Source organism: Coturnix japonica, chromosome 1 (assembly GCF_001577835.2).
Source record: "Coturnix japonica isolate 7356 chromosome 1, Coturnix japonica 2.1, whole genome shotgun sequence".
NCBI classification, from domain to species: domain Eukaryota; kingdom Metazoa; phylum Chordata; class Aves; order Galliformes; family Phasianidae; genus Coturnix; species Coturnix japonica.
Genome location: NC_029516.1, coordinates 78,129,816 through 78,147,747, shown reverse-complemented (window position 1 = coordinate 78,147,747; position 17,932 = coordinate 78,129,816). Strand labels below are relative to the sequence as shown.

General features: G+C 39.2%; 1 long non-coding RNA gene across 1 annotated transcript in view; it reads right to left on the bottom strand.

The window, feature by feature from the left end:
• LOC107321238 overlaps nucleotides 1-15,749 on the bottom strand; it is a 41,693-nt gene extending 25,944 nt beyond the window's left edge. The window contains exon 1 of the long non-coding RNA XR_001558509.2: nucleotides 15,653-15,749. This is a non-coding gene — a long non-coding RNA (uncharacterized LOC107321238). The remainder of the gene's footprint in view (nucleotides 1-15,652) is intronic.
• Between the last annotated feature and the right edge of the window lie 2,183 nt (nucleotides 15,750-17,932).

Below are 17,932 nucleotides of genomic sequence, written 5' to 3'. Positions count from 1 at the left end.
ACTAAAACAGTGTCCAAAGACATCACTAAACAATAAGACTTTGCCTATATATTTATAACCGTGTTGGACTCAGTAGAGTCTCTTGTGCAGGATCGAGTTAAAACTCAGCTTCCCTTCCTCCTCTCTTGCTTTAAAAATTGCAGGGATCAAAAATACTCAAACTGAAAAACTGCATGTCCTTTGGAACAAAAATGAGAAGTTCTGATGCTTACAGTCAACTGGTATGAAAGCAGATTATTTTAAAGGGCTTTAATTGCAGCTGTCTATTAGAAATAAGTAAGAAATCTTGAGGAGATGGGAAGAGAGATGATCCAGAAAAAGAAGAGAAAGATGCTAAGCATGTACTTTTTCACCCCTCACCTATGAGAAAAAGACTCAAAATTTCTAACAGACAGGGAGAGCGTTTATAAAGTGTGTTTAAACAGAGTCTTCTTCCATCTCCATGATCACTGTGGTTGTATTTTAGCTGGTGAGGTGCCTTAATCCAAGCTTTATGTCATGATGAAATCACATTGAACTCCATGGGGCACATCTGTACTACTCAGTGGTACAAAGACTCAGGCATCCTGCTGAAAAGTTGTCAACATACTATGAAAAACTAACTAATTCAACTCTCTAAAACAGAACTGTTACCCCCGCCTGGGACAGCTGCACACTGTGTTTCTGATAAAGACAGCAGAGAGATTTCCCATGTTATTTGATGAGCTTCTTGAAAGGTTTTGGGGAAGTATCACTGGGATATAACACTCGACAGAGTGGGCTGCATACAGACCAAAGTGCAGACAAGAGGAAGCTGACATTGCTGAAGAACTGCTTTACAAAAAGATGGGAGGCAATACGTAGCAACACAAGTAAATGACTGCAAACATTCAGAATCTGGCTAGGTGAAACTAGTTAGTTAACAAAGCCAGTGCTGGGCTGATAGCCATGGGAACAAGACATTTTCCTGGATCGCACACTGTATGCCAATGGCAACAACAATAAAAGGATCCCGTCATAGCCAAGCACCTGCCACAGATTAAAAATATGGTTTTCAATCACTTTCAGGAAATTAACATTCAAAATGAGGCAGCTGGACTACACACTATTGAAAACTAAAATACAACGGTGACCCAAATGAAAATATGTGTGATCATGAAAGCAATATCGAGGGAAAAAAATCTGTCATGGTGGCATCTGCCAGAACCTGCTGGTGTTCTAATGATTGATCTGAACATCTCTGGAGAAAGGGATTATTTTGATGTCCAAAGCTTGTTTCTACATTTGGGATATTCTGAAAAGAAAACATGATTGTAAACCTTAGTTTTGTATTATAAATATGAACGGAAGTCTGCAAAAGCCAGTGAGAGCATTTCCAGGACTATCATACCACAGAGACTAGTTTTGGGAGACCAGGGAAGAGAAAGAAGGAAGAACTATTTGTAGATGACATCTTCCTTCTCATTGTGCTAGGGAGAAGAAAATGCAGTCAGGGAATGTCCTATTCCAAACTCTTCATGTAACTTTCCATGTTCATTTTAGCAAAGAGAGTTTATGCAAAGGCCCTGCTAACATTCCCTTTTTGGAGTAGCTGATGATATGATATCAAGAACAGACAAGGGAGAATCAGTGCACTGTGCAGCAGAGCTGAGATTGTTACCGACGGAAAACAGCAGCTTTCTCCTTTATGACAGAATTATTTACAGCTGAAGGGCTCATTTTACTTGTATTTTTTTCTGTAAAGCAGATAATATTCAATCACCTGCTGAGTTATGGTTTAAAATACGGTTAAGTCTTCATTATGCAGGGTGGTGAACTCAATTCTCTTGTGTAAAGGAGTTGAACACCCACTGACTACAGTGAGCACAGTTCAGACAATACTGGAAAATGTTTTCGTTTAATAAGAATTGAAAAGTGATTAAATACTTGACTGTTACAATGCATTCACATGAGTTCATATCATGCCGCATTCTCCCATTGCAAATACTTGTTTTATAAATTATTTCAACTGGAATAACACAGGAACAGCTCAGATGTGGCATATGAGGTTAACTTTTCATATTTATTTTCAAAATGCTTTTAACCAGCCTACTCATTTTACTTCAGAAATTACAGGTAGAATACGTACTTTCTCAATAAGCATTTCATAAAGACCTTTACTCTCAGTGAATACTGTTTTCATGGGGAACAGTGAGATATCAACACAGTTCACTGCTATGGAAAGATTAAGACATTTTTCCTTCCAGTGAGCCTTCATGCCATCAAAATTGATGATCAATATATGGCTTTAGAAAAAAAATACATATCTAAAGACTTAGGTCCCTTACTATCTGTTATGGATCCACTATTACGCAAGGTGAATAACTGAATATTATATTTCAAGATAATAGGCTAGCTCCTGGCAGGGTAAGATGTCTTAAGTCTAAGATTTAGCCCTATTCACTATTGGGCTGGCTGAGACTTGAATTTGCTAAGCAGTGCTGACAGGTCAGATATCAGCTCTAGTTTTCCCTACCTGTCATTTGAATTGTTCTTAAGGAGAATGATTTCATTACAAATGAGGAGAAGTTTCAGACACTGGGGTCTACTAGAGTTAAGCATTATTTTGCTTGTTCCCGAATCCATGTTTCTTTACTTCTTGAATTGTGCCAGAGCTTCCTGCATCAATTCAGAAAATGTCAGAGGAAGTTCCATACTATTTCATCTGTGTATTTTGCCTCAGGCTCCATCTATGGAAGTGATCAGTAGTGTATATGCAATTAATTTTTTAAGGTTCAGCAATTTGCAATAGAAGGGAAAAAAAAAAACAACTGTGCTCTCACAGAGGTGCTAGGATAGCAGAAAAAATGACTGACAGAAAGACAGCTCTTATCTTGGTAGTATAATACAAAAACCATGACTCTCAAAACTACGTAGGGAAGTTTCTGTCAACAAAATGCCAAAGCAAAGTCTTATGGGACAAAAGCACATTATTCCTGTGGCCAAAAATCTATTTTCCATTCATTTGGAAGCATGTGTAACCAAATCAGAGCTCTCTAGGTCATCCTGCTTTGAAGGAGAAAACTTCATACTGGAACTACCCAACCACATATGAAATCATTAATTGAAAAAGAACAAAGTTATTTGCACTTTATCTTAACTTTGATCAGGCAGAACAAGTGAAGCGATGGTATATACATGTCAGTGTGATCTCTGTATCTTCAAGAGGCATAAATTAGTTAGGCTTGTAGTCTTGGATAGAACATTTCCTGGTGATCTAGGTATGTCAGCTTCCCAATCTCTCTGAACTTTGGACATTAAGCCAGAGATACCAGGGGTATCTGGTTAAGACAGGTCTTTCTCTGTTGGCATCACTAAAGTCTGTGCTCTAGTTGAGTTAGACTAGCATGTAAACTACTGTTATTTTAAACTACGTCTTTAGCAATGTTTCCCTCCTGTCAGACTTGCCAAGGGGTGAGAACAGTTGGCATACATGGAAAGTTGTAATTAGATCCTCACTTAAGAGGAAAAGATCTATGCAATTAGGCATGGACAACATAAACACAGGGATATCCCACATGCAATAACTGAAGAAAGGGCAACTAATCTTACAGCCGTGATACAGAGGGACATTAATTCTCGTAAGGGGGAAAGCATACTTCTGACAACTTGATCGAATGATCCCCTGACCCTTTGCAGGGTATGGCTTGCTCTCTGGGCAACGTTTAACTTTGCCATCAGCCAAAACCCCAGGATGCTTTCTGTGGGGCTGCTCTCCAGGCTCTCATCCCCCAGTCTGTATATATAGCCAGAATTGTCCCCATTCCAGATTCAGAATCTGGCACTTGCTCTTGCTGAACTTCATATGGCTGGAGATTGCCCAGTCTGTCAATTTGTCAAGATCTCTCTGCAAGGCTTCTCTGCCCTCAGGGGAGTCAGCAGCTCCTCCTGTACATAAAGAAAGCCATTTTGTTAGCACTCAAGCTTTTAAAAAGTCTTAGTACTCCAGATAAATAATAAAATATTTAGAAGTCTTTGGCTGAAAACTGGGGGTAAGGGAAAAGAGAAGAATATCAGCATGATAGGACTTGAAAGACTTTTTTCAAGTTAAGAAATATTTCCTTCTGGGACCCAGAAGGTGAAAACACAGGAGAAAAAAGGTATTTTAACTTCAGATTATGCAGGCACTGGGGACAATGGCAATTAGTTCCTCTACTGCAGAAATGTAAAATCTCTTAGCTGGAACTCAGACATACTGTCTCACAACTTAGAGGAGATTAAGTATTGTTTTAATTTGAAGCCCCAGAGAGAAGCCAGGTGGACAAAATATAATTACTTATAGGATATCAAAGATAGTTATCTACATCTGAAAAACATTATGATGCTCACTTTAATAGCTACGAACAGATAGGATCTTGTATTTCATCTGCAACTTGGATTTCAAATATATTCATAACTTTTTCCAGTGTGCTGTATACACTCGGTAAGGGCAATTTTGGAATGAAGATTGAAATTTCAGGGATAGCTCTTGCTGTCATGTAAAAAAGTAATTTCTAAACTGTGGAGGAGATCATCCTTTAATATCTCAAGACAGGAGCCCTCAAAACTTGATGCATAAATCTTGCTCTCACTTTGTTTGAAGGGATCTATACTGGACTGTCTTATGCATGCCTCCTGCATCAGTACAAGACTGAATTTTGTTATACCTAAATCATCCCTAAAGAGTTTTATTTGTTCTGATTTATCACCGAAATGGCTTTTCCTGTAGCAGAAAGTATGATAAAAGCATAGTGAAAAAAAATGTGCAGGCAAGATCAGCTTATCAGTCACATTGCTGATTTGTTGGCCAGATCATGCACATCCCTCATCTTTCAATGAGTGTGATGACAATGTTTCAGGATCACGATTATTAGGTGAAAATGTGCATAGAGCCCACCTTGGCTTGGCACAGCCACATGAAACGAGGCACAGCCTAAGCAATCCTTTTCCTCAGATTTTGAAATCTGAACAGAAAATATCTTTAGGACCTTTATCTCCTTCTCAGGACTCCATTTCACATGGTTGAAAAGCATTGTCTAGGAGAGAGAACTGAACTTTAAAACCACTGAGATGGCCATGTGCCTGCAGGCACCCATGCAAGTACTTTGGACAGTGAACTAAGTGGTGACTGTGACACTTCCAAAAGAATAAGAAAAAGGAGCAGGCAAGGAGAATCTGAAAAGATGAACTGTTCTGAAATTGTGGAAACAGGGCTCCACCTCCACAAGTCTAAGTACAAACTAGTGATGGGTCTAATTAGCAAAAGCTTGGTAGTATCTGAGATTGAGAAGAACAGAGCTCTGTGAAACCCAGTAGGAGTTCAGCATTGTGAAACCTGCATTAAAACTATTGATGGAGATCGAAAGATTTTAAACGGAAAGATGCTTTGTGGTGGAGAATATGGAAAATTGGAACTGAATTTTAAAGCCATTTATTCACTGTTATTTTGTTGATATGCATTTACCACGTAATATTTTTTTGTGAGAAAACTCCACATATAATTACAAAAGTGGGCAAAAAACTTTTATGTCTATCCTGATCCCTATAGAAGATTCCATTCCATGTGGCATTTAAGTACATCTGTAGCTGTTTAGCTAGATAAGGATTGCAGCTTTCATGTTCTTTGCAAATATCATATTCTACGCATGAGCTTACTTTTTGTGATTCATTCCCTCTGTAAAAATAAATTACAAACCTTCAGATGGGATTTATTCTGGATTTCAGAGATAAATGTGTGCACATATTTATAGATTAGGTTTGTATATGTCCCTGCATTTATATGCTTATATTATTGATCAAACCATATTGTTTGTGGCCTGTTGACAACTCCTGTCAAATGCAAGAGTTTGGTTTTGTCCAGAAACCTCCTGACCACAAGTCAGATGCTATGTGTGCCCTAATTGGAAAAATACTTAGCAGAAGAAATCCTTTCTATCAGCTTTGGGATCTTCCTATTGTTTAATGAAGGACAGGACATTAAATTACTGTTTTTAACAGCCTCAAAACCATTTTTCATAAGTGGTCTTCATTTCGCAAAGGTTTTCTTTCTCTGGCTACAAAATTATCCTTTGGTTTGTGGAAGAAATGCGTAACATGTATAAAATGTTGCAACGGAATTCTTGAAAAGCCACTCAAATTATTTTTATCCCTTCATCTGGAGCTAAGGCATGAACTAATTTTGTTTTCTTCTTTGACCAATGAGGTCAGCATCCTTCGATCTTAAGAGAAAAAACAGTAAATCACACTTGCTTTAAATTTATGGTTGACAAGATGTGGTGATGTGGAGTCAAATAACATACAACAACAGCAGGAAAACCTGCAGGGTATCTGCCACTTAACTGTTCTGTGTTGGGCAGAGTGACCTGGAGTAGCAACTGGGTATCAGAAAGTTGCAAGTCCTCTTTGCTTCATTTAGTTTTGTGCTTAACCTTTTGCATGCGTGGAATAGATTACTGTATTCTCCCTGGTCTACATAAGCTCATTTCCCCTTACCTATGTTGGATTTAGGGCATGATATTTTTTCTAAGCAGTGGATGAAATGACCCTGCTTGTTTATATAGCTAATTGCCAAATGTAAAATCAACAGAAAATAGAGTGGCGTGGTTAGATCTGTATCTACAGGCTGCATAGCTAGAGTGATTATCAGGTTAGAAAAGGATAAGAGGAAATGGATGAAAAATGCTTACCTGTGTAGACTCACAATGAAAACTCCAAGAGGAGCAAACTCCAGAAAGAGATCCTTCCCCAGTGGCAGTCAGCCCTTAAATGGAGTCTAGGAGAGGTGCAGCAAGGCTCCATCCCTTCTGGTCACACAGCTGAACTGCCTTCACCTATGCTACCACAGATGACTCAGTACTCAGCTCAGGTGGTCAATCAGAGGTTCAGGCGGTGATCCAACACTTCCCATACACCAAGTAATACATGTCCTGCTTCCACCAAGCTGATGGACAGGAGCTGGTCCAGATGCCAGCACAGCTTCATCATAGCAACCATGCCAGAGTGCCTACTTTCAGCCTCACAGCCCCTCTGCCCAGGTAGCAGAGATGGATCTAATTCCTGGTTCATAGGCATATTGACTGGAAAGCACTGCAGTGCTCTCTCCTCTACACCAACTCCCTTGACTTCAGCAGGTTTAAAAAGAAAGATGAGTGGAGTGAATGCTCCAGAGAGAGCCCCTAAAAACAAATCTGGGTGTGCAGAACACATAGACAAGGCATTGAGCTGAAGATGAGTTGTAACAGGTGCTGCTTCAGACCTCAAAAGCTACGTACTTAGCTTAAGTTAGCTGTAACCATAACAATCAACAGACAGTGCTGAGAAACATAATTCATTTCCACCATTCTCTTACTCATGTCTAAAAGAAACCTTTCCGAATACAAATTATCACACTTCTTCATGGCTTTAGCAGAACTCAGAAAATGATTCTAGGTGGTGAGGGAAGATGAATGTGCTGTCTGTAGTCTCAAAGCACCTATCTAGTAGATGGATAAGTAATATTTTCTGCTGTCCATTATAGTACATTAAAGATTTTAAGAGAGACCTGAAGGACATGAGGAGGCGGTGGCAGGTTTTTGACTGAAAGCAGTAAGAGAGTCATAACAGGTCAAGATATCAGTGCTGAGCATAGATATGGAAGATGCTGGCGGTGGCAGAGCAACAGGACTGCAGAACGGATATGAACTGACACAAACACATGTGGTAGAGAGAACCTGGGCAGCCTTTAAAAGCTCCTCCTCAATAATTTGAAGAGTGAGAACCAGTGTGGGGACAAACTCATCACAGGATAGAGTCATAGGATAGCCTTAAAAGGTCGTTAAGTGATAGCCTTATCCACCTGAAGTGAGAGCAATATACAGGGCTAGACTCATATAGTAGTATTTATTACCTAGCTGCTACAAGTACAAATGCATATAGCAAGTGCTGAGCAGTGAAGAGTGATCCCAAGTGATGGAGCTGTGTCATATCAACACTCTAACAGATCATGAACAGGAGAGAAATATGTTCAAAAACAAAATCTACATCATTAAGGCTCAACAACACGTTCTTAGGATTAACCAGGCTCTACTCATTCATTTACAGGTATAAATGTACATCCACCACTACTTCTGCAGCGCAGCAGGCATAAGGTCATGAGTCAGAAGCAGTATATGTTCTTCCCCTGGTAAGATCAGTCTTGAATTGGAAGGACAGTGCAGTAAAGTCACGGGATGAGTTCTTATCTAAAAATATGTCCTGTGCTCTGAATTTAGTCAGGACAGAAGCAAAGACAAGTGAGTCAAATATACAGAGTATGAAAAACCAGTTCAATTGCCAAGTGTAAAACTGTGAGTAATGTCCTATCTGTTATCAGTTGATTCACTCAGAGAACTTTCTCCTTGTTTAAAAACCACTGTGACTGTCCCAGCTAATATCAGAGCAATGGCATTTCTCCTGATGACCTTAGATTTGGTTTGATAAGCTCTTCCATCACAGACAGCAACTGTGGAACAGCAGCCAAACTTGGGCACAGCTTTATGAAAAAGCATGAATATTCCGATCTTGTTCCACTTTCTCACAGTAGGATCCATAAATTGATCTTAATCATCTTTAACTGCAAAATATATTTTGACAGTGGCTTGTGTCCCACTTTGGAAGCTACTCAATTTCTGCCATTTTGGAATCTATCACCTAGACATCCTATCCTGAATTTTGATAGCAGAGAAATGACCACCTCTAAAGGAAAGACAGATAATTGATCCAAATAAGTCTTAGCAGCAGCAATGATATCTTTGTGGTATATGACTTGTGTGTGTGGCATAGGCAGTGAGGAGAGGTTGGGAAATTGCATTCATCTTACTCTACTAAGAAACAAACTGCCTCACCAAATGCGACTCTGTACAGAGTCGCTCAAATCGTGTGTATGTCTGTCCAGAGCAGCCAGCCAGCCCAAGGAGAGCTAGCTCTTACTGGTGCATCAGAGAGCTCTGCTTCAAGGTGAGGGCCAGGGCAACCCTCCAAACATTTGGAGAGATGTTGCATGATGAGGAAAATTGTGGCCATGAAGCAGAGGCAGCAGAAATGCGAAGAATGCCTCACAGCTATAGGGCTGCAAGACAGTCTTAAAATGACGCAAGTTTGCTCACCCCCTCCCTAGGCTCCAACTGCTGCAGTGCATTTCACCTGGGCTATGTGCAGAGCTCCAGGTTTACATGATGTAGGAGTTCCCACATGGAGAAAAGATAGAAGAGGTAGAAGTACAATATATTAACTGAGGAATATTAAAAGAGAAAAGCAAGGGGGTTTGATGTTGATGTCTCCAGGCAAGGGCAATAGATAATTTTGATTAGCGGTTGTAACCACGCAGCAAAATTAAACTGTGATCAGTAATTTGATGGTATGGTAAAACATTTTGTCTGTAGAGAACTGGTGCCTGCAATCAATTGTTTCATAAATAGAGACAAGCCTGGAAACAACTCAGGACTTTTTGCAGATAGGCAGAAATTTAACCAAAGACGAGGATGGATCCTAGATTCACTCAGTGTGATTAAATGCATGTTTGTATATTATCTGTTGCAAAGAATATCTGTGGCCGTGAAAGATCACCACTAGTAGAGAGGCACATGAAATGTCAGCTGCTGCTTTCAGGGAGTTGAGCAAGATCTATTGCCTGGTGATAATTAACTACCTATCAATAAATGATAAGAACTCCAGGAAACCAACAAGAGGAAGAAGTTGTTCAAAGGAGAAAAGCAAGTCATTAGAAGGAGAAAATGTACTGGAACATCTACAGGAAAGAGATAGCACATATGAAGGTGGTGGAGGGTGGGTAAGAAGCTGTCAGAGTTGCAAGCATCTAGCTAGAGGCCAAAAAATGAAAAAATGCAGAAAACTTCAAAAAGAGGCCAAGTTCAGTGTGCTGCACTGACAGAACTTGATGCAGAATTTGTTTCTATTGCATTTAATTGACCAACAGCAGGAACTGAAAAATATTTAAAGTTAAGTTTGCCAACAGAAAAAAAAAAAAAAAAAAAGAAAAAGAAAGAAAAAATGAACAAGTCAGTTTTCTACAGACAGGTCAAACAGCTCCAGTACTCCTAATCTCAGCCCCTGCCAGACACTTGCCCATCACGCTTCTCCAGGCAAGCAGGAGCACTTACTAGCAGCTATACCTCCCCAGACAAGCTGCTGCTCTTTCACGTGATGAGTCCTGTATTAGTTGCTGGGAAAATTGGTGTTTCATTGGGCTTTCTGCTTAATTTGCTTTGAAATAGTCCATAGCTGCTTCTTATCTTCTGTATGATTCCTTAAGTGCCTTCGGTGAGCATATTTTAGGCCTAATTACAGGGAATTACACTGAGATATAATGCTGGATCAGAACGCTATGTAGTAAGAGAAGGGGAAAAAAAACAACTAAACAACTACTGCTTTTCCCTAAAACAAACTAGGGCATGGGTAGAGTGGTGCCCTTGTCTGCAGTGACTTCTCTTTCTTGGTGCTGCTAAATTTAGATGATATTATCTGAGTTTTAGGCCCTCAGTTCAGCAGTAGCAGAGCTGCTTGCAAGTAGGGATGTGACAGCAAAGAAAGGAGAGTAGGAAGGAGAGAATGCTTAGGGTGCCAGAGCTGACAGGTTGCAAGATGTCTGTTTTGCAGGTATTTCCCGATTCTTTTGATTTTGTAGTCATCAGAAGCCAGCGAAGTGACAAGGAAGTCATTAGAAACAGCGGAATCACATTTCTGATGTTTGTTAAGGATAAATTTCTAATCTCAGTGAGGATGAAGAAATGGCTGAAATAAGATACATATGCTGTCTAGCATAGAAATTGAAATGGAGCCACAAATCCAGACAGCAAGGTTCCTACACTCAGCTATCCAGTTAGCAAATGATTGCAGATTTTTTTCTTGTGTGAAGGCAATCGTGTAAGGGACATGGAGGAATCGCAGTCATAGAAACAAAGAATTACAGAAATGTTTGCATGTTTAAGCGACCCTTAAAGGTCATCTAGTCCAATTCTCCTGCAATATACAGGGACATCTGCAGCTAGATCAGGTTGCTCAGAGCCTGGTCCAGCCTGATCTTAAGTGTCTCCAGGGATGGGGCATCCACCACCTCTCTGGATGGAAGCAAAATTATTATTGATGAGGCAAATGGGTGGAACATTATTGGTGCAAGAAAAAAGCTTAAGGGCAAACAAGATAAATGCTCAGATAACTAGGCTTTATTAATCTCACTTCTTGTAGTGAAGCTCATTTTCTGTTTCATTTTTAAAGATATTTGGACTTTTCTAAGACAATCTGTTTTTTGAAGGTTTTGGGAAGAGTCAAAAAGGCAAAAGTGGGAAGCAGCTCTCCATATTGTTTTAAAGACCAAGCATGGAAGAAAACAGCAGAGACTATGAATATGAAGAAAGAGGGGAAAAAGTCTTTAATATGATCTACATGATGGCATTTTATTAACAATGCAGCATACCAGCAGAACCAGAATTCTGATGATAGCATTTGTGCTTATGCCAGCTACACAGATTATGCTGTCAGAAATCACCACCTTTTCTGGTACTTCTGTAATTCTCAAGTATCAAAGGTGTAAGGAAGGTTAGTGCTTAAGGAAAAAAAGGTAATGTAAGTGTTTTCTGTGAGTAATGGCTTGCCTAGAGCTTTCCCCAGGGCTGGATTAGATTAATCTTTTGCTTTCCTCTTCCGTGGAAGCTCACTTGGTGTCTGAACACTGGCAGTTACAGTGCGGGGCCTCTCCCAGCTCATCTCCGTAGGGCAGCCAGCAATGCCCTCCTGCAGTCTGACCATTTCCAGTGTGCAGCTTTACACTGCTCTCACCTTGTTCTTTCTCATGCAGTTTTCTTGAAATAGGCCTGATAATGCTAATAGTGCTGCAAAACATCATCCTTACTTTTCCTCACATCTTCTGTCCATGCAAGGCCACCTCATTCACAGCAGTGGTGGCATAGCCTGGTTGCTACAGCTCTCTTTAAATTTCCAAGGCAAAAACCATGCTGCCTAAAGTTTGCTGAGGCTTCAGGACTGCCTGTGCTTAAGGAAGCTTCGGTGTAGAAATGTCTGTAACCTGCTGTTTACGCCGTGGTAATGCAAGGTCTTCTATGGGATTTATTTGCTATCATGTTTTAACTACGCCAGGTGAGGACACTGTGCGGTTAATATCTATTCCCTGTACAAAGAGCCAGCTGAGTTCATTCCACACATGTGGATGAGAGACCAGACTGAATCAAGTTTGTTTTAGCTGTTAAATCACATTTCTCAATTGTTTAAATAGTTCAGGCAGGATTTGCACAGTAACATTTTAGCTTTTTATAGCTGTCAAGAAGTAATACAAATAATTACTACATTCCCTGGTGGGTTTTATCTGATTAAAATGACATGTCTGCTTATGCAAGATATTTGAAAAGAGACATTCAATAAAGTCAGTAACATTTAATTTCCCTTCTCCTCCTTTTTTTCTTTTTTAAGCTACAGTTGGTATTTATTTTAATGTCATGTTTTGATGTATGTTTGTGGTTTTTTTTTCTAAGGAGTTTACATAATGGAACAATTTAGCAGAATATTTTATGGACTTGCAATGAAATATTTCTTCACAGTGTAGCAAACTACTAATGTACCTTGTCTATGCTAAGCACTACTATGTCTGTCTGCCATGACTGCTGCAGATATACTGCTCAAGTTGAAGGGAGACATGATGGAAGCCACAATTTTCTCCAGACTCAAACAAGAACTGTTGAAGCAAGTAGGAACTGATCTGAAAGATGCCTGTGGTGCCATGACCTTGGTGACCTTACATAGAAGAAGCCTTTTTTAGGATGTTTTACTGATACAAATGATTATACATTCCTGATTGCAACTTTTTACTGTTTCATCTGTTATCCATCTTAATATACAGAGATATTTCCTGCAGAAGTCTTGATGCTGTGCCAACATTCAGGGCTTGGCTTACTGGTACCTAGTTGGCAAAAGCAAAGAGCATAAATTTTATTTTTATATTTGATTCTTAACTCAAGTAGACAATGAGGTTTTCAGGTTCTGTAGTGCAGGTTCTGGCTAATATATTTTGTCTTAAACAAAAATGCAAATGGTAGGCTTTATGTCTGCCTGAGGGAGCCTTGAGCCACAAGTTCCTTTACTAAGGGAAGCTTTGGCAAGGCCAGGCATATGGCAGCCTGCCTCTGGAGCCAGAATATAAGAGATGGGAGCATACTCACTCTGTGCAGAGGGCAGATGTCTGCAGTACCAGCACTGGTAGCACTGGGTCCCTAGTGTTCCCTATCTCATGGCAGCTCTCAACATGGAGCCCTTGCCTTTTAGTGTTACTCAACACCTTTAAACTGACAGAAAATACTGCCTGGTTCCCATCTTCCCTACCCAGCTATTAAAATAGTCAGCAAATCCCCAGCTTTTTTTGTGCTTTATTTCCTCCTTTTTTATGGTTTCGGTATAGATGTGACATTTCCCTCAGTTTTGTGAGACTGCTAAAGATATTGTGCTCCATTTTAAAGCTGTCAGTGGTCTGCCTTTAGATTTCTGTGCAGATTATGTGAGACGAGTGAGGTTACATGTTTTATAGTTTCTTTCTTCCCTAGCACTGCCCGTGTTGTGAATCCTATAAGGCAACACATTGATATCTTGCTTGTAAAAATGATTCTGTGAAATGCAGCTTCTTATATTACTTCATCGTTACTAATGTTCATTGATTTCTACTAAAAGTTCTTCACATGCCCTAAAACACTGTATGAAAAGACACAAAAATCTACAGCAAAAATGAAAAACAATATTTCTTTTTATCAGCACTGTATTTCTCTGAATCTGATTCTTGATTACACTGAGGCCATCTAAAACTGTTCCAGAGAGCAAAAATAGCAAAAAAACCTCAAAGGAATTTTAGGTATAATTTGTTCCTTCTTTAAGAACAATATTTCCTGACAGTGTAATAAGAAATAGTATTGGTTTCAATGAGAATCTTCCTCTACTCTTGCAGATGCTGAGGATATTGAGGAAAGGGCAAATACTGATTTATATGCCACTGGTTTTAAATCTGTACATCAAAATACAAAATACTTCTCATCGGCCTATCCTAATAATTCTACACAACCAAAGGGAGAACACAGGAAAGCTTCATAACAGTGATAATAAGCAACTGCAGAAACATTTATCACTCCTGATGGCAAAGATTAAAAAAACTCACCATTTATTTCAAAGAGATAAGTATGACACCTTAACAATTCAGTCTTTTCCTTATTGCACACATTTTCATTTCAAGCCCTGACAATATTAAGGAAGAAATTTATTGGAGTTCATCACACAGGCTGAATCCTGTGGAACCAAGGTATTTATAATGATGCCAAAGTGACAGTGTCAACAGTGATTTAAATCATTGAGTCACTATGATAAATGTTGTGTTGTCCTAAAATTTAAGGGATGGACTGGAAACATAAGTCACTCCTAATAAAAAAACAAAGTCAGTGGCAAATGGTTTGCATTCACAAAACCCATCATTACCCAAAATAAAAGATTGGATGAGAGGAGCTAACAGTGAAGTTGTAATATCCACAAGACAGATGCTCATGATATGTCATGAGTCAGTGAGATAAAGACAGATGCTCTGTGTGAACATAGTACCTACTTTTACAAGTCAGCACTGTGTATATCAGTGGATAGATACAGCAGAATAGGACGAAGTACAGACGGAACATTTTTTTGTCTTCCAGACAGCAACTGTTCTGATAATTATTTTTGTTGATAAAGGTTTGATGTAGATTGAATCTCAATCAACTTGCCAGATGTAGCCAAGGATTTACTGGAAAGAAAGATGTAGAGGTGGAGAAAAAAAAACAGATTTCTGTCTGCAGGTCCTGTACTTTATATACAGGTAGGAAGTGATGCAAGAGAATGAGGAAAGGGAGGAGATGTTGCTCAAAATACCTGAAAGAGAATGAGATAATTGAATTGAAAGCAATCAGGGAAACAAACAATAAAGCAACAACAACAACAACAACAAAAAGGGAAAAAAAAGGAATCTTGGAGATAGATTTAAATTCAGAAGTAACCGCTGGAGGATTAAATAAAAAAGACACTGGGAAGACAAAGCAGTTAGACCACCAACTCAGTATATAACATACAAGAAGGCCCTTCCGTGTCAGGATCTGAGAAAGCAGGAGAAAAGCACAGAGGTAAAGTGTCTTCAGAAACCTGACAGACCTAATGGACGTACTATGGCATGCTCAGTCTCTGCATCCTTCCTCTTGTTCTCAAGTACCCAGACTCTCAAATTTCTTTCTTTCCTTCCTGACTTGTTAAGCTTCTCACTCAGCACTGTCTAAATGGTCTCGCATCAAATCACGTTTCTCAGGCACCTCTCACCTGGTCAAAACACACTATACCAAAATCTTCACATGTAGAACATCCTCACTATTATGATTCCTGTTTCTAATTTGTAATTTTTAAAAAGTGTTTATTTTCATACATTTCTGAATTGGCCATTTCTGTTCGCCTTTCAGAGGTGATCATGCACTGAACAAGCTGTAGGAAATTCTGTTACTAAGAGGTTTGTCAGAAAATTTCTCATCCTCCTACAAGATCCTTCCAAACTCTCCAAGGCCAAAGTGTCTTAAGTATTTCCTCCCTTTCATCAAATTAGCAATTAAACTCACCTCACCTTGGGAAGGTAATTTTCCATCAATTTCGTGTGCAGCTGCCCAAAGTGTGATAGAAAATGCCCTTCAGCAATTTTCATACCTCAGCCAGTTAGTTGTAGTTCTGGGGGAAAGAAAAAAAAAAAAAAAGAAATTACCAATGACAAAGGTGATACAAAAAGCATTTATAAATGTACTTATAACATGGAGCTGGATGTTTTAAGACTGAAAATAAGTGGTTATTTCCACCTAACTTTTTAGGCTGAAAAGGAGCAATTAGATATAGTTGAAAGGTGTTGGTTGAATTTGGCATGAAGTCAGATTGGACAGAAACAACATAAGAAAAACAAATGGCTGTAGAGAAGTTACTCTGAGTACATTTTCATTATGCTTGGGTAGATACATATGTGCTTTCACAAGCCTGCAGTGTGTATTCACAGTCACACACTTGTTTTCATGTAGTCTTTCCACTGTGGTCTCAGCCTCCCTTGAAGAGAGGTATGACTGCATCAGTGGCACAGAGGAGGTTGAGAAGCAGCTTAGGTAGGTGATCATGTGCCAGGCTCAGTGGTTTAATGTAACTTTTTTCATCTTCTTCCAAATAAATAAAAGCAAAATCATTTTCTAGACTGCAGCAAATAGGTAAGGTTGTATTTAGAAAAATGTACTAGCAGTGGTTCATCTCAGGAGAGCTGCCTTGGGAATGTTGTAGAATAGCCTTTTTGTTTTTGCATGACCATAAATATGTCTTCTGCTTTAAGGGTATAGTCCTTAAAAGATTTACCCTATGGGAAGAGCTTCAACAGAGAAGAACTATTCCTTTATGTGGAACTGTGTGCTACAGTGAGCAAAATGAATGTAATGTAGGCTATTTTTAAAAGCAAAACCGTGACTTTTGCAAAATTATTCTACGTATTAAGAAATTATTTTAATCATTAAAAATTGCTTGCTGTCTTGGGGAAAACGTGGGAGAAGATGATATAAAGGGCTTTGTATTTTTTTTTTCTTTTTTTAAACAAGAAACTATTCTACTTAAATCTCTCTCAGATGAAATGTTATAATTGTCATCTTTCAAAATACAGGTTCAAAAGTTGAGTGGACAGCCCGCTAGACACAGAATGAAAATTCAGCTGTCAGAAGAAGCTCTTGTGGAGGAAGCAGTGAATGAGAAAAATGGGCCTAACTTTTGAGCTTTTTTTTTGTCCTCCTTTGCGCCCTTCATAGGTACCCAAGAAGAGCAACCAGAAAAGTCATAAAGCGAATCAGTTAGCAGTGTTTGTATTCACCCTTAAGCAGGATGACAGACATGCTGGGGTGGGCAGGACCCTGCTGTGACGGAGAGATGCTCAGTTAGTTATCAGCCTCACAGGAGGGAATCCTTTTTGCTCTCTGGATGAAGCAGTGCTGGGGTGTGCATGCACAGCCAAAGCTACATGTTGAATGAGACAACCAGGCCTGCCAAGGAACCAAGGGCTTCAGTCTGAATTGGATGCGTATGAGTTCCCATGCGGGTTTCTCTGTACTGTGTACTTCTGTTTAGGTACTACCAGCATTTAAAAATCTGACTCATGCAGCCTTATTTGTCAGGGTAAATGGAGAAGGATGAAAAAAATTAGTTTTAGAGCTGGCTTATTCTGAGATGATAGCTCTTTGAAATGTCAGCACTATTGATGATGGGTCTCCTTCACCCACCTAATTAAACACATCTACTGAAATGTCAGTGCTGCCATCCAATGATCTGATGAACAGCTCTGGCTGGGGGACATTCTGACATAGCACAGTCAAACTGTTGGGATACTGTGGTACTTGTCAGATGTCCACGTGGTCCACAGGTGATGAAAGATTACTGCAGACAAGGAGGGTCAGTCAGCATTATATAAAATAATTAGTCTCAGTCTAATTGTACTTACTTTGCTAATATGTAGTGGATTCATATGACCTTTTCCTACAGTTTCCAGTTTTTGACCTGTACTACTGCCTTAGCAAATGACTGTCTCTTTGTTTCAATTTGGACTTTATTTACTGAAGACATAGGAACTTGTTCGCTGACACTCAATGAACTCTTACTGCACAAGGAATATGTTAAAATTTCCCCTTGAGTTATACTTTGCCTTCTAGTTCTACCATAGGAAGACTAACATACACCATCCCGAAGAGAAGAACTCCCTAATATCAGAAAGTATACAAAGCTCGATATACAGTTTAGGAAAAGTAGGTCATGAACGTCTCCAATTATGTGGTATCATAAAAAAAAAAAAAAAGAAAAAAAGAAAAAAGTTTAAAAAAAAAGTTAAAAAAAAAAA